We start from the raw sequence: 25,000 nt of genomic DNA on the forward strand, positions 1-25,000 counted from the left end.
AATTATTATATATATAATATATCTATATAATATATATGTATATAAATATAACTATACTAAAAGGAGCCCATAAAAATACCAAAATATAGAAAGAAAGCATTATATTTCAGAGCAAATATATTACTTCCTTACTATGTTTTGTGGTTTTTATGGGCTCCTTTTATTAGATGGAATTCTGTTGTAACAGAACATTTTTACCGGTCATATATATACTTATTATATATATATATATAATATATATATATATATATTATATATAATATATATATATATATATATAATATATATATATATATATATTATATATATATATGTATATAAATATATAGTTACACCACTGATACAAGACAAGACGCACCACTTACAGCAAATTTATATTAGTGTTTTTATTACAAATAGCTCACTGTATTCGTCCAAAATTACAGTCGTTAAAAAAAAGCGTAAACCTATATTCGACTAGAAATCGGGATAATTCATTAGAACAAAATACCTTTCTCCCTAATGAATGATGACATCAATTATGCACCAACATGATTCATGATTCTTTTTCAATATAGATTTTCATTAACCTTTTTGATGAATTGAAGGTTTTTTTTTATCAGGGAAAACCGACCGGTGTTCGTATTGATGAAAACGCCGATGATGTACGATTTCGTTTCGACAGGAATTATTTTTAAAGCGAAAATTATTTTTTTTCGATTTTAAACAATCGTGGTCATAGGATTTTGATGTAAAATATATTACAGTACTTCTTTTACACACAGACACATTGGCAGACACAAGACATATTCATATATAGACAACTACGGCGTTAAACATATGAAATATATTCCACGTACTTTCTATAGATACACATACACAAATATACAAAATATTTTCGATGTAGCTCTTATATACATAGACGCAAACGCAAAACATATTTCACGTACCTTCTATACTGACAGACACACACACACACTCTCTCTCTCTCTCTCTCTCTCTCTCTCTCTCTCTCTCTCTCTCTGTTACCTAAACTTTCTCTCTCACAAACAATATTTGCCATTGGATTTAAATAAATTTGGAGTTTCTTTCTCTCTCTCATTCTATTTCTCCTTGGTTACCTAACCTTTCTCTCTCTCTCTCTCTCTCAGTAGCCATTTTGTTTGGTGAGACGTTCCCGAACACAATCCGATTAATCAACAGATATCACGCGTTTAACATACGTCTAGAATTTGAGAAGTATCTAGAAGTGTTTGTGAACTGTCGGTGATAAGATTAGTGTGAAAATAGTAGGATAAAGCGTCTACTAAGTTAGTTTATCAAGTGAAATACTGTGAATCGGATCAAGATGGCAGTAAATTCCAACTGTGGTAAGAAATGGCGAAATTTAGCGTGTTTAGCAGATTCGCAATACGATGAGGTAGCAGGAAGGAAACTGGCATTTCTCATCTATGAGATCAACAACAGCCCTAACCAAAGAGATACTAAAGCATTTATAGATATATTAGAAGGATATGATCCTTCAAACTGGAACAAATCAACAGAAAACATCTTGAAAATAATTGAAGAAGTTCCAAATAAAATCCAAGTGGTCAAGAGACTAATAAAGAAAATATACATAAATCAACATATTCCGACAAAGAAAATGAATAAGGTGAACATTGTAAATATCATAATTGATGCAATAGGAAAAAGAATACCAAAAGCATGCAAACTGTGTAAGGTGTGGTATAGCATAGTTAATCCACAAAACCTAATCAGAAAAATGTGCTGCATGCAACATTCCGACCCATCCACAATGTACTGAGGTAATGCAAGATATGGGAAAAGATACCAGAATATTTTGCTCAACATGTCTATCATGGATAGACAATGTTATTAAATCAAGACTGAATGTACAAATAGTTGAGGATGAAGAAGAGGAAGAGGATGAAGAAGAAGAGGAAAATGGAAGAGAAGTAAACAAAACTGAAATGACAGAAACAAATAAGGAAAACAAAGAACAAGATAAAAGTATGGATGCAGATACTCATTGATACTACATATGAGGCAATCAAGCAGCATACATACAAAGAAATAAATTACGAAGTGACAACACAAAAGAAAATCCCGAAGAGGCTCTACCCAGATTTGAACAATGATGGGAAAGAGGAAAAAATAGACAAGAAAGACAAAGTCTGCAACCTTTTGAAAAGAGGCAATTGCAGATTCGGAGAAAGATGTTACTCCAAACATCCTAAGGTATGTCACAACTATGAAATATATGGTAAATGTGCATACCTAGACGGCTATGAGGATGATTGCAGAGATCTACATCCAAAAATATGCAAAAACCTAAAAGAAGGAAAAGGATGTAAGTTCGACAAAAAATGTAAATATATGCACCCTGTAGCCATGAATCAAAATCAAATAAATAATCAATAAAATAATAAAATCCAAAATAAGAAAGAAACAAATAAAGAGAGGAACAAAGAATATCAGGTGAAAGAAAAACCCAAGCCATCAACGCGATATGGTGTGTCACCAAAATACTTCCAACCGTCAGCTCTCAGATACAACTCAAGAGATAAGAACTGTATTTATGATGCAAGAGCATATTGCAGATACGGAGAAAATTGCAGATTCAGACACAAAATGAATAATTATGATGAAGGAAGATCAATATAATGGAAAAGTTGGAATTTTTAATGACAGAATTTCTGGAAATGAAGAAAAGAACAACATACCAGAACAGGAAAGAGTCATGGGAAAATCCTTATTATTACCCATATTAAATGAAGGAGAAAACACGCAAACCATCATAGTGATGAATGCGCAGGGTTTAGTTACAAGTAACTCAAAAAGAAAAATAGAGTGCTTAGAAGAACTAACACAAATTGAAAAGAAAATAGATACAATGAATATAAGTGAAACCTGGTATTCCCAAGAGACTGGGAATGATAATCAAATAAAAGGGTTCCAAACTTATAGATCAGATAGAAAAAAAAGGAATCAAGGGGGAACCGCAATATATGGGAAAGACAAAAAACAAGGAAAAATATATGAGAAATATAGTAACTCAGAATGTGAACTAATAGCAGTAGAATTTGAATCTGAAAAATTAATGAACATAGTAATATATAGACCCCCTAATACTAGAGTTTGACATAATAATAGAAAAATTGGATGATATATGTAGAAATCACAAGGACTGGACTATTCTCCTATCTGGAGACTTTAACTTTCCTTTCGTAGACTGGAAAGAACGAATAGGAGATTGTGGTTGTATTTATACATATGAAAAAGAGAGTAATAGTAGTGCAGAAGATAAGAGGCAATTCGAAAAGCTATTAGATATGCTACTAGAATACAACATTCAACAAATAAATCACCTGCTAACAAGAAAGGAAAATACTTTAGACCTAGTATTTGCGAATGAGGTGAATTATGTTAAAGAAATAATAGTTTACAATACGAGTATTTCAGACCATAATGTCATAGAATTAACAGTCCATTCCAAAGCAAGTGAAAACAGAGATAAGCAAGAAATGAAAAAGTGGGAAGGATATGGAAAATACAACTTCTACAGTAAAAATACAAATTGGTCAGAAATAAATGAAGAATTAAACAAAGAGTAGGATAACATTTTCGTAAGTGATGACATAAGAGTAAATACGGAGATACTATATAAAATATTAGAAAAAAAGGTGGAAAAATATATACTGAAGAAGAAAAGTAAACATCAGTCATGCATACCAAGAGACAGAAGGATCTTGTTCCAGAAAATCAGAAAGTGGAAAAAAGGTCTTGCAAAAGAAAAAATGCATGGAAAGTTATAGAACTAAAAAGTAAGAAAGAAAATGCAGAACAAAAGATTATACAATGCAAAGAAAATGAAAAACAGGACTTGGAAGAAAAATCCCTAGTAAATATCAAGCAAAACCCCAAACTATTATACTCGTACGCGAAAAAGATGAATAAAAGAAGAATAGAAATAGGCCCTCTAAGAATTGAAGGGAGATTAATGAATGAAAAAAAGGAAATATGCAACATATTGGCAGAACGATATAAGAGAGAATTCACTCCGAAAATTGATAATGAAGATAATGATACAGAAGTAAGGGACGAAAATAGTGAATATTTAGCCGACATAGATATTAATGAAGCTGATATTGTGCAGGCTATTAATGAAATTAAAAATGGAGCTGCTGCAGGTCCTGAGGGTGTTCCTGCTATTTTGTTAAAGAAAGCAGTTCATTCTATCGCAAAGGCACTTGCAATATTATTAAGACAATGTGTAGATACAAGCAAGATTTATGATGAGCACAAATTAGCATATATTACCCATACTTTAAAAAGTGGATCAAGACTAGAGGCAAGTAATTATAGGCCTGTGAGTCTAACATCACATATTATGAAAGTGTATGAAAGGGTAATGAAGAAAAATATTATGAAACATTTAATAAAAAAATAATTTGTTTAAAAGAGGACAACATGGTTTCGTACCCGGAAAAAGTACACAAACCCAACTGTTAGTCCACTGTGAGAACATATACAAAAATATGAAAAGCGGAAATGAAACAGATGTGGTTTATCTAGACTGTGCAAAAGCTTTTGACATGGTAGACCATAATATATTAGCGAAGAAATTTAGAGAACACAATATCGTGGATAAAGTAGGAAGATGGTTAAAAGAATTTTTACACAACAGAAAACAGATAGTTATTGCAAACGATGAGAAATCGGATGAAGCTAAGGTAATATCCGGTGTGCCACAAGGTACGTTGTTAGCTGCAATACTGTTTGCTATTATGATTGCAGACATAGACAGTAATGTTAAGGACTCGGTAGTGAGTAGTTTTGCCGATGACACAAGAATAAGTAGAGAAATTACTTGTGATGAAGATAGGAACGCGCTACAAAGACACCTTAACAAAGTATATGATTGGGCAGAGGTAAATAGGATGGTATTTAACTCTGATAAATTTGAATCAATAAATTATAGTGACAGTGAAGGAAAGCTATATGCATATAGGGGACCTAAAAATGAGACAATCACAAATAAGGAAGCAGTTAAAGACCTTGGTGTGATGATGAATAGGAACATGTTATGCAATGATCAAATAGCAATTCTATTGGCAAAATGTAAAGCAAAAATGGAAATGTTTTTACGGCACTTCAAAACAAGAAAAGCTGAACACATGATCATGCTTTATAAAACATATGTTCGTAGTCCACTTGAATATTGCAATATGATATGGTACCCACACTATCAAAAGGATATTGCACAAATAGAGTGTACGAAGGTCCTTTACAGCTAGAATAGAAGAAGTTAAGTACCTTGACTACTGGGAAAGACTACAATCATTGAAATTATATAGTCTAGAAAGGAGAAGAGTACGCTACATGATAATTCAGGCATGGATACAGATAGAAGGAATAGCCGAAAACATCATGGAGCTAAAAATATCAGAAAGAGCAAGCAGAGGTAGATTAATAGTGCCCAAAACTATACTAGGAATAATAAGGAAAGCACACAGGACATTAATCCACCACGCACCAGCATCGATAATGCAGCGTCTATTGAATGCGTTGCCAGCTCATCTAAGGAATATATCAGAAGTGAGCGTAGATGTGTTTATGAATAAGCTGGACAAATATCTCAGCTGCATCCCAGACCATCCAAGATTGGAATATGCAAAATATACCGGAAGATGTACTAGCAACTCTCTGGTAGACATTAGAGGTGCCTCACACTGAGGGACCTGGGGCAACCCGAACAAGATGTAAGGTCTGTAAAGTAAGGTCTATCTCTCTCTCTTTCATTCTATCTCTCCTTGGTTACCTAAACTTTCTCTCTCTCTCTCTCTCTCTCTCTCTCTCTCTCTCTCTCTCTCTCTCTCTCTCTCTCTCTCTCTTTCATTCTATCTCTACTTGGTTACCTATACTTTCTCTCTCTCTCTCTCGCTCTCTCTCTCTCACTCTCTCTCTAATATTACCCATATTAAATGAAGGAGAAAACACGCAAACCATCATAGTGATGAATGTGCAGGGTTTAGTTTCGAGTAACTCAAAAAGAAAAATAGAGTACTTAGAAGAAAAATAGATATAATGAATATAAGTGAAACCTGGTATTCCTAAGAGACTGGGAATGATGATCAAATAAAAGGGTTCCAAACTTATAGATCAGATAAAAAAAAAAAGGAATCAAGGGGAAACCGCAATATATGGGAAAGACAAAAAACAAGGAAAAATATATGAGAATTATAGTAACTCTTAATGTGAACTAATAGCGGTAGAATTTGAATCTGAAAAATTAATGAACATAGTAATATATAGACCCCCTAATACTAAAGAGTTTGACATAATAATAGAAAAATTGGATGATATATGTAGAAATCACAAGGACTGGACTATTCTCCTATCTGGAGACTTTAACTTTCCTTTCGTAGACTGGAAAGAACGAATAGGAGACTGTGGTTGTATTTATACATTTAAAAAAGAGAGTAATAGTAGTGCAGAAAATAAGAGGCAATTCGAAAAGCTATTAGATATGCTACTAGAATACAACATTCAACAAATAAATCACCTGCTAACAAGAAAGGTAAATACTTTAGACCTATTATTTGTGAATGAGGTGAATTATGTTGAAGAAATAATAGTTTATAATGCGAGTAGTTCAGACCATAATGTCATAGAATTAACAGTCCATTCCAAAGCAAGTGAAAACAGAGATAAGCAAGAAATGAAAAAGTGGGAAGGATATGGAAAATACAACTTCTACAGTAAAAATATAAAATGGTCAGACATAAATGAAGAATTAAACATAGATTGGGATAACATTTTCGTGAGTGATGACATAAGAGTAAAACGGAGATGCTATATAAAATATTAGAAAAAATAGTGGAAAAATATATACGGAAGAAGAAAAGTAAACATCAGTCATGCATACCAAGAGACAGAAGGATCTTGTTCAAGAAAATCAGAAAGTGGAAAAAAGGTCTTGTAAAGTAAAAAATGCATGGAAAGTTACAGAACTAAAAAGTAAGATAGAATATGCAGAACAAAAGATTATACAATCAAAAGAAAATGAAAAACGGGACTTGGAAAAAAAAACCCTAGTAAATATCAAGCAAAACCTTAAACTATTATACTCGTATGCGAAAAAAATGAATAAAAGAAGAATAGAAATAGGCCCTCTAAGAATTGAAGGGAGATTAACGAATGAAAAAAAGGAAATATGCAACATATTGGCAGAACGATATAAGAGAGAATTCACTCCGAAAATTGATAATGAAGATAATGATACAGAAGTAAGGGACGAAAACAGTGAATAAATAGGCGACATAGATATTAATGAAGCTGATATTGTGCAGGCTATTAATGAAATTAAAAATGGAGCCGCTGCAGGTCCTGATGGAGTTCCTGCTATTTTGTTAAAGAAAGTAGTTCATTCTATCGCAAAGGCACTTGCAATATTATTAAGACAAAGTGTAGATACAGGCAAGATTTATGATGAGCACAAATTAGCATATTTTACCCCTACTTTAAAAAGTGGATTAAGACTAGAGGCAAGTAATTATAGGCCTGTGAGTCTAACATCACATATTATGAAAGTGTATGAAAGGGTAATGAAGAAAAATATTATGAAACATTTCTTAAATTACGCCCTCTTACGCCGAAGCCCTAAAAATCAAAACCTCTCCTGTATGCCGGCGCCGGTTTGGAGTGAGCGCGAAAGCGGAAAAAATAATTTTTTCAAAAAATCACAGCTCGCTTAGTTTTGAAGATTAAGAGTTCATTTTTGGCTCATTTTTTTTTCATTGCCTGAAGTTTAGTATGCAACCATCAGAAATGAAAAATAATATCATTATCATATGTAAATAATGCGATATATGATGCAACACCGGAAAAATATTATTACAAAATGATGTACGAATTCGTAACGCGCGGACGTAAAGAAATGTTATTTTCAAAAATTCACCGTAATTCTAAATATTGTTCTAGAGACTTCCAATTTGTTTCAAAATTAAGAAAAATGATTGAATATTACGATACTGTAAGAGTTTTAGATTAGAATTGCAGATTTCGACCATTTCGGACGAGTTAAATTTGACCGAATGTCGAAATTTTAATATATATATTTTTTTATATGCATATATTTCGAAGATGGAAAAAGCTACACTTCAATTAATTATTTTTTATTGTATTCTTCATAAATTTGCGCACATTTTGATATATGAAACTCTATAAAAAGGCTAATATGAAAAGGAGCAAATATTAGGATAATGCGATGTACGTATTTCGGAGACTTGCGGCCGCGAATCGGCGCACGGAGTGAAGGTAAATATATTTTTCAAAAATTCACCATAAATCACAATATTGTTTTAGAGACATCAAATTTGTTTCAAAATGAAGAAAAATGACGGAATATTACTAGGCCGTAAGAGGTTTAGCTTACAATTGCGTTTTTCAACTATTTCGGTAGAGTCAAATTTGACCGAACGTGGTTTTTTTTATTTTCTATTTAACGTGATTTATATGCAAATATTTCGAAAAAAGAGAAAAGAAAAGCTACAACCTTCAATCATTTTTAGTTGTATTCTACATGAAATTGCGCACATTTTCATATATAAAACTTTATGTAACAGCTAATTTTAAATGGTGCAAACATTTCGACAATCGCACAAAAAAATTCTGATTTTTTCGGAAGTTACCGCGCGAACGTAATTTTTTTTTTTTCATAAATTCACCATAAATCGAAATATTGTGCTAGAGACTTCCAAGTCGTTGCAAAAGGAAGGTAAATGATTGAATATTACTAGAATATAAGAGTTTTAGCTTACAATTGCGTTTTTCGACCATTTCGGTAGAGTCAAGTTGACCGAAAGTTGAGATTTTTTGGCACTAACGTTATTTATAAAAATATTTCAAAACTGATAAAAGCTACAACCATGGGTTGTTTTTTGTTGTATTGTGCATGAAATTGCGCACATTTTCATATATAAAACTTTATGTAACGGCAAATTTAAAAGGGTGCAAACATTAGGACAATCGCACGAAAAAATTTATCGGAAGAGTTATCGCACGAACGTAAAGAAAAAGTTTTTTCATAAATTCACCATAAATCGACATATTGTGCTAGAGACGTCCAATTTGTTGCAAAATGAAGGCAAATGATTTAATATTACTATAATATAAGAATTTTAGCTTACAATTGCGTTTCTCGACCATTTCTGTAGAGTCAAAGTTGACCGAAGGTTGAAATTTTTGCACTTATCGTTATTTATATGAAAATATTTCAAAACTGATAAAAGCTACAATCATGAGTATTTTTTTGTTGTATTTTACATGAAATTGTGCACATTTTCATATATAATACTTCATGTAAAGGATAATTTAAAATGGTGCAAAAATTATGTCAAAGTGACGAAATAATTTCCGATATGTGTCACTGATACTTTTTAGCGCGATAAGAAAGAAATTCGCGCTTGCGCGCCTGCGTAGCGATTATAAACAAAACAACGCCTTGATCCGTGAACTCCCAGCATCCCCCAAGGCGCGTGATACAAAAGTTTTCGGCTGGTAGGCCTATAAGTATTTTTCCGCGAATTCTTAAAAAAACTTTTTTGAGCCGACGTATGATACGTCCAATCGCCATACGGGAGACATTTTGACTCGACGTTTAATACGTCCAATCGGCGTAAGAGGGTTAATAAAAGATACTTTGTTTAATATAGGACAACATGGTTTCGTACCCGGAAAAAGTACACAAACCTAACTGTTAATCCACCGTGAGAACATATACAAAAATATGAAAAGCGGAAATGAAACAGATGTGGTTTATCTAGAATTTGCAAAAGCTTTTAACAAGGTAGACCATAATATGTTAGCGAAGAAAATTAGAAAACACCATATCGTGGATAAAGTAGGAAGATGGTTAAAAGAATTTTTACTCAACAGAGAACAGATAGTTATTGCAAACGATGAGAAATCGGATGAAGCTAAGGTAATATCCGGTGTGCCACAAGGTATATTGTTAGCTGCAATACTGTTTGTTATTATGATTGCAGACCTAGACAGTAATGTTAAGGACTCGGTAGTGAGTAGTTTTGCCGATGACACAAGAATAAGTAGAGAAATTACTTGTGATGAAGATAGGAACGCGCTACAAAGACACCTTAACAAAGTATATGATTGGGCAGAGGTAAATAGGATGGTATTTAACTCTGATAAATTTGAATCAATAAATTATGGAGACAGAGAAGGAAAGCTATATGCATATAGGGGACCTAAAAATGAGAAAATCACAAATAAGGAAGCAGTTAAAGACCTTGGTGTGATGATGAATAGGAACATGTTATGCAATGATCAAATAGCAATTCTATTGGCAAAATGTAAAGCAAAAATGGGAATGTTGTTACGGCACTTCAAAACAAGAAAAGCTGAACACATGATTAAGCTTTATAAAACATATGTTCGTAGTCCACTTGAATATTGCAATATGATATGGTACCCACACTATCAAAAGGATATTGTACAAATAGAGGGTGTACAAAGGTCCTTTACAGCTAGAATAGAAGAAGTTAAGGACCTTGACTACTGGGAAAGACTACAATCATTGAAATTATATAGTCTAGAAAGGAGAAGAGAACGCTACATGATAATTCAGGCATGGGAACCGATAGCAGGAATAGCCGAAAACATCATGGAGCTAAAAATATCAGAAAGAGCAAGCAGAGGTAGATTAATAGTGCCCAAAACTATACTAGGAATAATAAGGAAAGCACAGAGGACATTAATCCACCACGCACCAGCATCGATAATGCAGTGTCTATTCAATGCGTTGCCAGCTCATCTAAGGAATATATCAGGAATGAGCGTAGATGTGTTTAAGAATAAGCTCGACAAATATCTCAGCTGCATCCCAGACCATCCAAGATTGGAAGATGCAAAATATACCGGAAGATGTACTAGCAACTCTTTGGTAGACATTAGAGGTGCCTCACACTGAGGGATCTGGGGCAACCCGAACAAGATGTAAGGTCTGTAAGGTAAGGTCTCTCTCTCTCTGTCGCTCGCTACTTCACTCATTTTCCGAGCTAAATCGGATTTGCCTTTTCTTCTTTTCTTCGTTACGCTGGAAATCAGCAATGAAAGGCTTCTCTGTCTGTCTGTCTGTCTGTCTGTCTCTCTCTCTCTCTCTCTCTCTCTCTCTCTCTCTTTCTCTCTCTCTCCCAAGCTCTTTTTAGTCACCTTCTCTCAAATAAAATCTGAGGAGAAGAAGGATGAATAAAAAAAGAAGTGATAACAAGAGAGTTGCGCTGGTGATTTGGAGCTACTATAGCTGGTTCACTTAAGGTGGATTCTTAGGAGAGCCCTATGCCTACGAGATAGTTGGTTTGGCGGCCGCTGATTGGCTGGGAGCTGCCTATACCTCCCGGAACCAACCAATCAGTGGCAGCCAGACAAACGTCTCGTATGGATAGGGCTCATCCAAGAATCTCTCCTTAAATGAACCAGCTATAGTTATAGATTGCCGTCTTGATTTGCTTTGTGGATTAATGGAATGGAATATCTAAAATCAAGGCCTCAATCTAAGTACTGTGGCTTACGAGGTCATTCAGCGCTGAAAGGGAAATTGAGGGTAAAAGGTTTGAAAGGTGTACCAGGAACAGCTCTTATATACATAGACTCATATGGAAAACATATTTCACGTACCTTCTATACTGACAGACACACACACTCTCTCTCTCTCTCTGTTACCTAAACTTTCTCTCTCACACACAATATTTGCCATTGGATTTAAAGAAATTTGGAGTTTCTCTCTCTCTCATTCTCTCTCTCCTTGGTTACCTAAACTTCGTCTTTCTCTCTTCTCTCTCTCTCTAATTGGTGACACCAACTTCCTCTCTCTCTCTCTCTCTCTCTCTCCTCTCTCTCTCTCTCTCTCTTAGTTACGTAAACGTTCTCTCTCTCTCTCTCTCTCTCTCTCTCTCTCATTTTGTCTCCTTAGTTACGTAAACGTTCTCTCTCTCTCTCTCTCTCTCTCTCTCTCTCTCTCTCTCTCTCTCTCTCTAATTCTTTACATCAACTTCTCCCCACCTCTCTCTCTCTAATTGGTGACATCAACTTCCACTGCCTGTCTCTCTCTCTCCTTAGTTACCTAAACTTTCTCTCTCTCTCTGTCATATTGGTCAACTACAGGACAATTACATCTTTCCATCACGACTTTTCCGTCAGTAATAATTTTATTTCTTTTGCAGAATAATACTGTCGACGAAACCGGAGAACTGTCAAAACTAATCTGTCACAAACTTGCGGGCAACAAGGGCACATCCGACGAGGGGTTATCATCATCACAGCAGCTCCCATAATCCTCGGCGTTGTTTACTATAGTCAACACGACCTGACGGACAGTAGGTTTATATAGCCAAAACTGAAAGGTAGTCAAATGAATTATAATGTAGCTTTCAGTCCGTATGAAATTGCAACCAGCCAGTTAATTAACGTCCAATCTCGTTGGTAATTCGATCCTGGGATGATGTTAATAATATTGGGAGTGTTTTGACGATTTTAATTCGTGCAGATAATAACGTCGGTGTATTTGTAGGATGGAATGGGATGGAATAATAGTATTCAGGACAATGGTGTAGCAAGAGCTGGGGTTGGGGGTGGGGAGGAGGATGTGAGGAGGGGGTGTCAGTTGACTAAGGTGTGGAAGGTGCAACAAGAGAAAAAAAGAAAAAATCTACTTTTCTGTACAGCGTATAATAATCAAGGCCACCCAAAATAGATCTATAAATTTTAAAAACATCTTATTTTACAATCAATGTCCTATTTTTAGGCGATTTTTAAAAATAATTTATTAAAATAAAAATCAGTCATCAAAAAGAGAGCAGAACTATCAGAAATATTGTATTCAAATTAAATCTTTTTAAAAATGTCTCGATATAAATGCTGTACGAGCCGCGGCTCGTGGAACTTTTAACTATAACCCCACGCGCACCAATCGACAGTTTTAACCTTAAATACACAAAACTAATACAGCTAGAGGGCTGCAATTTGGTATGGTTGACTCTTGGAGGGTTGATGATGAACATACCAACTTGCAGCCCGCTAGGCTCAGTACTTTTTAAGATCTGAGGGCGGACAGAAAAAGTGGGGACGGACAGACAGACAAAGCCGTCACAATAGTTTTCTTTTGCAGAAAACCAACAAGACTTTTGCAGCTGCGCTATGAAAGGATCGTTAGGAGAGAGTTGAAAGAAAAAGAGAGAAGGAGGGAGAATATGCACTGAGGTTACCGTAAGAGGAATGAAATAGGTTGCAGATAGGGGCCAATGGAACGGACGCTGGCAAGCAATGCATACAGTGCACCGTGCTTGAGTATCGACAAGTAATAGGTCACTGTGGACACGAGAATGCGCGCACGCGCGCGCGCGCGCGAGAGAGAGAGAGAGAGAGAGAGAGAGGACTTAAGGGGATAGGGAAGAGAAATCTAAGAACAAAATCCACAAACCCTTAAGGATTTGAGGAAAGCACGCATTCCAGAATATTTTTGGAAAAAATCCATAAACAATAACTCTCTCTCTCTCTCTCTCTCTCTTCTCTCTCTCTCTCTCTCTCTCTATCAAGGTTTTCGCAGTTGAATTTAAACATATTTGCTCTCTCTCTCTCTCTCTCTCTCTCTCTCTCTCTCTCTCTCTCTCTCTCTCTCACACACAAGTAAACAAAAACAATGACCTCTTCATTTCCCAATATTCTCAATCCTGAACTCATATATATTTATGTGCTCCCTTGAGGAGCGAGCTCTAGATGTATGCCCACCTAATTTCCGCCCACTATTTTATAGGCGCTACATAGATGACGCTTTCGCCTTGTTCAGATGTAATTACCATGCTGATACCTTTCTTGAGTATTTAAACAACCAACGCCATAACATTAGATTTACGGTTGAAACAGAAACACAGAATTCACTTCCGTTCCTTGATGTGAGGATATCCAAGGACGAGTCTGGCTTTCATACCGGTATTTATAGAAAGCACCTTTACTGACCTGGGGGCCAACTTTTATAGCTCATGTATTTTTAACTTTAAAATGAATTCCGTGTCAACTCTCCTCCATAGAGCCATTAATCTGACATCAAGCTGGTCTATCTTTCATACTGACGTGACTTTCCTTGCTGATTACTTTAAGGATAATTATATATATATATATATATATATATATATATATATATATATATATATATATAATATATATTATATATATGTATATGTGTATGTGTGTGTGTGTGTGTATCTTCAATTCACTCAAGTTGATTTGTACTGGCCAAAGGCACATCTTCCCAGCCATGATGATGATGTGATGTGATATGTGATGAAGATGATTATTATTATTATTATTATTATTATTATTATTATTATTATTATTATTATTATTATTATTATTATTATTATTCAGATGATAAACCCTATTCATACGGAACAAGCCCACCAAAGGGGCCACTGACTTGAAATTTTTCAAGCTTCCACATAATATCAAGGTTTCCGTTCGAAATGAATAACGGAAGGGAATAGGAAATACAGAAAGAAGGGATAGCAGTTATTAGCAAAAGAGATAAATTAATAAATCGATAAGGTAATAAATTAATAGATTAATGTATAAATAAATAATAACAATTCTAAAGATGGAGATCACAGGCCTTGCCAAGTCTTTCATCTTATTGCAATACCCTTCGAGAAAGACTTCCTTTTCTTAATCCGGATTCTTGACTCTCTCTCTCTCTCTCTCTCTCTCTCTCTCTCTCTCTCTCTCTCTCTCTCTCGTGATGAGAAAAATTTCAAGATTTCCCATCAAAGCGGAGATGTAATGATGCATCTTCGGGGATTTCCTTTCTCGTCTGTCTTTCTTCACAGTAATACCTGGATAAAAGGGGCACTCACAAAAGTAATGCTGTAGATTCATACATATACGCATACATGTATATAACTATTTACAAAAATACATTAACTCAATGTCCTAAAACAGAAACTGTGAAAACACAAAACAAAGTGAATTCTCATAAAAGTAAGGCACACTACGAAACGCCTCTAAATCATCCATTACTAACTTCGATTTCAATTCGCTGGGGCGAATCTCTGGATATCGGTAACCCTGCACATACAGAACAAAATACGATGCATAATTATTCATCATTCACTGATTCTAACCAGGTCTTAAAAGCCTGGGAAATATTCATGCACATTTTCATTCCTTTGCGCATCGAGGTTTGATGGTGGTATTATTATTATGGTTATCATTTTTAATATTATTTTGCTCTATCACAATCCTTCAATTCAACTGGGTGGTATTTATAGTGTGGAGTTCCGGGTTGCATCCTGCCTCCTTAGGAGTCCATCACTTTTCGTCCTATGTGCGCCGTTTCTAGGATCACAGTCTTCTGCATGAGTTCCGGAGCTACTTCAGCCTCTAGTTTTTCTAGATTCCTTTTCAGGGATCTTGGGATCGTGCCTAGTGTTCCTATAATTATGGGTACAATTTCCAGGGGCATATCCCACATCCTTCTCATTTCTATTTTCAGATCTTGATACTTATCCACTTTTCCCTTTCTTTCTTTTCAACTCTAGTGTCCCATGGTATTGCGACATCAATGAGTGATACATTCTTCTTGATTTTGTCCATCAACGTCACGTCTGGTCTATTTGCACGTATCATCCTATCCGTTCAGATACCATCTTTGCGTGATCGTTTTCTATCACTCCCTCAGGTTGGTGCTCGTACCACTTATTACTGCAAGGTAGCTGATGTTTCTTGCACAGGCTCCAGTGGAGGGCTTTTGCCATTGAATCATGCCTCTTTTTGTACTGTTTCTGTGCAAGTGCCGGACATTCGCTTGCTATGTGGTTTATGGTTTCATTTTTCGTGTTGCACTTCCTACATATGGGAGAGATGTTATTTCCGTCTATCGTTCTTTAAACATATCTGGTTCTTAGGGCCCGATCTTGTGCCGCTGTTATCATTCCTTCAGTTTCCATCTTTAGCTCTCCCCTCTGTAGCCATTGCCATGTGTATCTGATTACTTGTACTGCCCATGTGTTTATGGCTTTTATCATATTTCCGGCGTTGAGTTTTGACTGGGGTATCGCCTTGAGTCTCTGCATATATTCTCTCCTAATCATGTCCTTCATCTCTTGGTGTTTTATATCCCTTCCTTCCATTATTCCCAGGTATTTGTATCCAGTCTCATCTATGTGTTTGATGTTGCCCCCATCTGGTAGCTTTATCCCTTCAGTTCTTGTTACTTTGCCTTTTTGTATGTTGACTAAGGCGCATTTTTCTATTCCAAACTCCATCCTGATGCCCCCAGATACAATCCTTACAATTTGGATTAGGCTATCTATTTCCTTGATGCACTTACCATACAGCTTGATGTCGTCCATGAACATCAGATGGTTAATTCTGTTGCATCTTTTCTTGAGTTGGTACCCGGCATCCATCTTCTGTAGTACTTTTGTCATGGGAATCATGGCTACTACGAAGAGTAGTGGGACCAGTGAGTCGCCCTGGAAAATCCCTCTCCTGATATTAACCTCTACTAGTGTTATTCCAGAGCTTGTAAGTATTATATTCCAGTTGCGCATTGTATGTTTGAGGAAGCTGGTGTTTTCCTCTGCCCCATATATTTTCAGGCATTCTATTAGCCATTTTTGTGGTATCATGCCGAAGGATTTCTTATAGTCTATCCATGCCATGCTTAGGTTGGTTTCCCTTCTCCTACTGTTCTTCATTACCAATTTGTCTATCAGGTGCTGGTCTTTTGTGCCCCTACAATTCCTTCTGCAGCCTTTCTGTTGGTAGGGGATGGTGTTTGTCTCCTCTATGTAGTTGTATAGCCTTTCACTGATGATGATCCCTGTTAGTAACTTCCACATTATTGGTAGGCAGGTGATAGGCCTGTAGTTACTGGCTATATTTCCTTTACTCTTGTCTTTTTGTATTAAGGATGTTCTTCCTGTGGTCATCCATTTGGGTACATGGTGATTTGAGATACAATGCTGGAGTTGTTCTGCTATTCGTGGATGTAGGGCCTTGAAGTTTTATTATTATTATCATTATTATTATTATTATTGAAAGATATTCCTGCATCAGCCGATGCAGCAATATCTTTCAATAAGACTTGTTTAAGAGACGGCCTCCTTCCTAATATTATTATTATTATTATTTATTTATTTTTTTTTTTTGCTCTATCACAGACCTCCAATTTGACTGGGTGGTATTTATAGTGTGGGGTTCCGGGTTGCTGCCATCCGCCTCCTTAGGAGTCCATCACTTTTCTTACTATGTGTGCCGTTTCTAGGATCACACTCTTCTGCATGAGTCCTGGAGCTACTTCAGCCTCTAGTTTTTCTAGATTCCTTTTTCAGGGAAATCTTGGATCGGCCTAGTGCTCCTATGATTTGTGGGTACGATTTCCACTGGCATATCCCATATCCTTCTTATTTCTATTTTCAGATCTTGATACTTATCCATTTTTTCCCCTCTCTCTTCAACTCTGGTGTCCCATGGTATTGCGACATCAATGAGTGATACTTTCTTCTTGACTTTGTCAATCAATGTCACGTCTAGTCTGTTTGCACGTATCACCATATCCGTTCTGATACCATAGTCCCAGAGGCTCTTTGCCTTATCGTTTTCTATCACTCCTTCAGGTTGGTGATCGTACCACTTATTACTGTAAGGTAGCTGATGTTTCTTGCACAGGCTCCAGTGGAGGGCTTTTGCAACTGAATCATGCCTCTTTTTGTACTGGTTCTGTGCAAGTGCCGGGCATTCACTTACTATGTGGTTTATGGTTTCATTTTTCGTATTGCACTTCCTACATATGGGAGAGATGTTATTTCCGTCTATCGTATTTTGAACATATCTGGTTCTTAGGGCCTGATCTTGTGCCGCTGTTATCATTCCTTCAGTTTCCTTCTTTAGCTCTCCCCTCTGTAGCCATTGCCAATTGTCATCGCTGGCTAGTTCTTTAGTCTGTCTCATGTATTGTCCGTGCATTGGTTTGTTGTGCCAGTCCTCTGTTCTGTCTGTCTTTCTCCTGTCTCTGTATATTTCTGCCTTCGTCCATTCCACTATTCCTGCGCTGTATCTGATTACTGGCACTGCCCATGTGTTTATGGCTTTTATCATATTTCCGGCGTTGAGTTTTGACTTGAGTATCGCCTTGAGTCTCTGCATATATTTTTTCCTGGTCGTGTTCTTCATCTCTTGGTGTTTTATATCTCCTCCTTCCATTATTCCCAGGTATTTGTATCCTGTCTCATCTATGTGTTTGATGTTGTTCCTATCTGGTAGCTTTATCCCTTCAGTTCTCGTTACTTTGCCTTTTTGTATGTTGACTAAGGCGCATTTTTCTATTCCAAACTCCATCCTGATGTCCCCAGATACAATCCATACAGTCTGGATTAGGGTATCTATTTCCTTGATGCTCTTACCATACAGTGGCGCCGTGGAGGAGTGGGTTAGGTCGTCAATAGACTTAAGTCAAGTTAAGCAACATTGGGACTGGTCAGTCGTTGGATGGGTGACCGCTCTCCTCGGCGTTGATTCCTTGGGAAAGGATCTTTACCATAATTTCCTCAGTCTACTCAGCTGTAAATGAGTACCTATCCTGATGGGGTAGGGTCCAGTTATGGGTTTAAATAGCAAAACTCACAATGATGGAAAAGAAATGAAGGAAAAATAAAAACGACAACGACGTAAATGGAACCTCTGGCAACAGAGGAGCTTCGTCCGGCAACCAGGTATTCAACCCAATTGAAGGGGAAGACGGTCAGGTACTTGGAGGTCGTCATCCAGCAACTGATCACCACAACGATTATTATTATTATTATTATTATTATTACTACTACTATATTATTATTATTATTATTATTATTATTATTATTATTATATTATTATTATTATTATTATTATTATTATTAATTATTCTATTCAGAAGCTGAAACCTGTTCATATGGAACAAGCAACCCATAGGGGCCATTGACCGGATATTCAATCCATTTATTATTATTTCTTTTTTCTTTTACCGTATCACAGTCCTTCAATTCCACTGGGCGGTATTTATAGTGTTGGGTTCCGGGTTGCATCCTGCCTCCTTAGGAGTCCATCACTTTTTTTACTATGTGCGCCGTTTCTAGGATCACACTCTTCTGCATGAGTCCTGGGGCTACTTCAGCCTCTTGTTTTTCTAGATTCCTTTTCAGGGATCTTGGGATCGTACCTAGTGTTCCTATGATTATGGATACAGTTTCCACTGGCATATCCCATATCCTTCTTATTTCTATTTTCAGGTCTTGATACTTATCCATTTTTTCCTTCTCATTCTCTTCAACTCTGGTGTCCCATGGTATTGCGACATCAATGAGTGTTACTTCTTGATTTTGTCAATCAACGCCACGTCTGGTGTATTTGCACGTATCGCCCTATCTGTTTTGATACTATTGTCCCAGAGGATCTTTGCCTGATCGTTTTCTATCACTCCTTCAGGTTGGTGCTCGTACCACTTATTACTGTAAGGTAGCTGGTGTTTCTTGCACAAGCTCCAGTAGAGGGCTTTGCCGCTGAATCATGCCTCTTTCTGTACTGGTTTATTATTATTATTATTATTATTATTATTATTATTATTATTATTATTATTATTATTATTATTATTATTATTATTATTATTATTATTATTACATTCAAGCTTCCAAAGAATATTATGGCACTCATTCGAAAGAAGTACCAGAAGGTAATTGGAAATACAGAAAGAGAGATCACGTGTGAAAATGTCCAGCAGTGCCTCAACCCTTAATCTGACATCTTTGAAGTCCCGAAATCAAACCGAGCGATATATTAACACCTCGTTGTGAAATTCATGTTCCATTAAAGACAGGTCTCATGGCACAGTGCCATCCGCCAGGTGATGCATATTGCCAATTACTCTTGGCACTACGAGTTTGATTAAAACCACGATCATCGTTGCATATGCGGTGTCTTTGTGACAAGATCCTTTGATTGGCGTGTTTTATTGATTCTCTCTCTCTCTCTCTCTCTCTCTCTCTCTCTCTCTCTCTCTCTCTCTCTCTCTCTCTCGTCTGTTCATGGACCCTTTGGTGGGCTTGTTCCATGTGAATAGGTTTCATCTTCTGAATATAATAATAATAATAATAATAATAATAATAATAATAATAATAATAATAATAATAATAATAATAATAATAATAATAATGATATTCTTCGAAAGCTTGAATTTCAAGTCAGTGGCCCCTTTGGTGGGGCTTGTTCCATGTGAATAGGTTTCAACTTCTGAGCATATAATAATAATAATAATAATAATAATAATAATAATAATAATAATAATAATAATAATAATAATAAAATAATAATAATAATAATAATAATACTAATAATAATAATACCATCAAAACTGGAGGCGTAAAAGAATGAAAATGTTCATGTATATTTCACAGGCTTTTACGACCTAATTAGAATCAGTGAATGATGAATAATTATGCATCGTATTTTGTTTTGTGTATTCAGGGTTACCGAGATCCAGAGATTCGCCTCAACTAATTGAAATCAAGATTAGTGATGGATGATTTAGAGGCACTTCGTAGTGTACCTTACTTTTATGAGAATTCACTTTTTGTTTTGTGTTTTCCCAGTTTCTGTATTAGGACATTGAGTGAATGTATTTTTTTATATAATTATATACATTTGTGCGTCTATGTATGAATCAACAGTATTACTTTGGTGAGTGTCCCATCTATCCAGGTATTACTTTGGCATTGTCCCCTTTATCCAGGCATTATTGGGGTGACTGTCCCTTTTATCCAGGTATTACTCTTGTGAGTGTCCCATTTATTCAGGTATTACTGTGAAGAAAGACAGATAGAAGGGAAATCCTCGAAGTGGCATCATGCATCTCCGCTTTGATTGGAAAACTTAGAATTTTTCTCATCACGAGAGAGAGAGAGAGAGAGAGAGAGAGAGAGAGTAATCCGGATTGAGAAAAGGGAGTCTTTCACGAAGGGTATTGCAATAAGATGAAAGACTTGGCAAGGCCTGTGATCCACATCTTTAGAATTGCTTTTATTTATTTATTCATTATTCTATTAATTTATTACTTTATTTATCAGTTTACTGATTTATCTTTTTTTTCAGTAACAGCTATCCCTTCTCTCTGTATTTCCTATTCCAATCCTGTTATTCCTTTCGATTGAACACCATAATATTCTGTGGAAGCCTGAAGAATTTCAATCAGTGGCCCCTTTGGTGGACTTGTTCCTTATGAATAGGGTATATCATCTGAATAATAATAATAATAATAATAATAATAATAATAATAATAATAATAATAATAATAATAATAATAATAATAATAATAATAATAATAATGGGTTAAATAGCAAAACTCAGCAATGATGGAAAGAAATGAAGGAATAAAAGACAACGACGTAAATGGAACCTCTGGCAACAGAGGAACTTCGTCCGGCAACCAGGTATTCAACCCAATTGAAGGGGAAGAGGGTCAGGTACTTGGAGGTCGTCATCTAGCAACTGATCACCACAACGACAGTAATCAACAGCCTGAGATTGGAGCTACAGAAGCAAAAAGGAAGAAATGGACAAGAGAAGAAAATAAGGAAATATGGAGATGCTACATCAGAAGCAACCCGGATGAGAGAGGATATAGAAGAAGATTGGTCAACATCTGGAATGAGAGGAATAACACCCCCAAAACAGAGCAGAGGCTGGCAGACCAAGTAAGGAACATAAAGAAAAAGAACTGGCTCTCCCCAACAGAAAGAGAAGAACTGGAAAGGGAAATGTCACACGACAACGAATTACACGAAGACGAACTGAGAGACGATGCCACAGAAGACGACAGGGAGGATGAGGTATCAAACAACGACACACGAAGAAACACCGACGAAGTAACAAAGAGGACGGAATGGGTAGAAAAGATTAAACAATAGATGGAGCTAGATACAGAGAGAACAAAGATCCCCTCCATGAAAGCCTACAACACCAAGAAATTAAGGGAGAAAACAAGTGAGGTCAATGAAATAATGGGCATAATACACACCACCAGTATCACAGAAACAAATAACTTGGCATATGCAGGAGCAAGATTAGTAGCAGACCTGATGGGGATTCGAACACCAACACCACCAGCACAACCAACCCAACAGATACCAAAACAGCAACCTCCTTAGAAAAGGCGCCTGGAAAAGCAAATCATGGTGATGAGATCTGACTTGAGTAAACTGAAAGAGATGACAGAAAAAAGGCTAAGAAGCAAGAAAACAAGGAAGGAACTCAACGAGAAATACAAAGTACAAGAGAGGGGACTAAACAACACAATAGAAGATGTAAAACAGAGGCTTAAAGCCAAAGCACGTAAGATCCAACGGTACATGAACAGGAATAAGGGATACCAACAGAACAAACTACTCGGAACCACCCAGAAATTCCTGAAGCCGAACCAAGTAAGAGACTCTGGGAAAACATATGGAGCAATCCGCTATCACACAACAAACACGCAACATGGCTCCAGGAAGTCAAGGAAGAAGAAACAGGGAGAATAAAACAAAGATTCACAGAGATCACGACAGAAACAGTCAGACACCAACTAAAGAAAATGCCCAACTGAAAAGCCCAGGTCCCGATGAAGTCCATGGATACTGGCTCAAAACCTTCAAGGCCCTACACCCACGAATAGCAGAACAACTCCAGCATTGTATCTCAAATCACCATGCACCCAAATGGATGACCACAGGAAGAACATCCTTAGTACAAAAAGACAAGAGTAAGGGAAATATAGCCAGTAACTACAGGCCTATCACCTGCCTACCAATAATGTGGAAGTTACTGACAGGTATCATCAGTGAAAGGCTATACAACTACCTAGAGGAGACAAACACCATCCCCCACCAACAGAAAGGCTGCAGAAGGAAGTGTAGGTGCACAAAAGACCAGCTCCTCATAGACAAAATGGTAATGAACAACAGTAGGAGAAGGAAAACCAACCTAAGCATGGCATGGATAGACTATAAGAAAGCCTTCGACATGATACCACACACATGGCTAAAAGAATGCCTGAAAATATATGGGGCAGAGGAAAACACCATCAGCTTCCTCAAAAATACAATGCGCAACTGAAATACAATACTTACAAGCTCTGGAATAAGACTAGCAGAGGTTAATATCAGGAGAGGGATCTTCCAGGGCGACTCACTGTCCCCACTACTCTTCGTAGTAGCCATGATTCCCATGACAAAAGTACTACAGAAGAGGGATGCCGGGTACCAACCCAAGAAAAGAGGCAACAGAATCATCCATCTGATGTTCATGGACGACATCAAGCTGTATGGTAAGAGCATCAAGGAAATAGATACCCTAATCCAGACTGTAGGGATTGTATCTGGGGACATAAGGATGGAGTTTGGAATAGAAAAATGCGCCTTAGTCAACATACAAAAAGGCAAAGTAACGAGAACTGAAGGGATAAAGCTACCAAATGGGAGCAACATCAAATACATAGATGAGACAGGATACAAATACCTGGGAATAATGGAAGGATGGGATATAAAACACCAAGAGATGAAGGACACGATCAGGAAAGAATATGTGCAGAGACTCAAGGCGATACTCAAGTCAAAACTCAACACCGGAAATATGATAAAAACCATAAACACATGGGCATTGCCAGTAATCAGATACAGCGCAGGAATAGTGGAATGGACGAAGGCATAGATCAGAAAACCAGGAAACATATGACAATACACAAAGCACTATACCCAAGAGCAAATACGGACAGACTATACATAACACGAAAGGAAGGAGGGAGAGGACTACTAAGTATAGAAGACTGCGTCAACATGGAGAACAGAGCACTGGGGCAATATCTGAAAACCAGTGAAGACGAGTGGCTAAAGAGTGCATGGGAAGAAGGACTAATAAAAGTAGATGAACACTCGCAAATATAAAGAGACAGGAGAATGACAGACAGAACAGAGGACTGGCAGAACAAACCAATGCACGGACAATACATGAAACAGACTAAAGAACTAGCCAGCGATGACACATGGCAATGGCTACAGAGGGGAGAGCTAAAGAAGGAAACTGAAGGAATGATAACAGCGGCACAAGATCAGGCCCTAAGGACCAGATATGTTCAAAATACGATAGACAGAAATAACATCTCTCCCATATGTAGGAAGTGCAATACGAAAAATGAAACCATAAACCACATAGCAAGCGAATGCCCGGCACTTGCACAGAACCAGTACAAAAAGAGGCATGATTCAGTGGCAAAAGCCCTCCACTGGAGCCTGTGCAAGAAACATCAGCTACCTTGCAGTAATAAGTGGTACGAGCACCAACCTGAGGGAGGGATAGAAAACGATCAGGCAAAGATCCTCTGGGACTATGGTATCAGAACGGATAGGGTGATAGGTGCAAACAGACCAGACGTGACGTTGATTGACAAAGTCAAGAAGAAAGTATCACTCATTGATGTCGCAATACCATGGGACACCAGAGTTGAAGAGAGAGGGAAAAAATGGATAAGTATCAAGATCTGAAAATAGAAATAAGAAGGATATGGGATATGCCAGTGGAAATCGTACCCATAATCATAGGAGCACTAGGCACGATCCCAAGATCCCTGGAAAGGAATCTAGAAAAACTAGATGCTGAAGTAGCCCCAGGACTCATGCAGTAGAGTGTGATCCTAGAAACGGCACACATAGTAAGAAAAGTGATGGACTCCTAAGGAGGCAGGATGCAACCCGGAACCCCACACTATAAATACCACCCAGTCGAATTGGAGGACTGTGATAGAGGCAAAAAAAAAAAAAAAAAAAAAAAAAAAAAAATAATAATGGTTGGGAAGATGTGCCTTTGGCCAGTACAAATCAGTATGAGTTAATTCAAGGTATATATCACACACACACACACACACACACACACACACATATATATATAT

The sequence above is a fragment of the Macrobrachium nipponense genome, chromosome 24 (genome assembly GCF_015104395.2).
Source record: "Macrobrachium nipponense isolate FS-2020 chromosome 24, ASM1510439v2, whole genome shotgun sequence".
Taxonomy (NCBI): Eukaryota; Metazoa; Arthropoda; class Malacostraca; order Decapoda; family Palaemonidae; genus Macrobrachium; species Macrobrachium nipponense.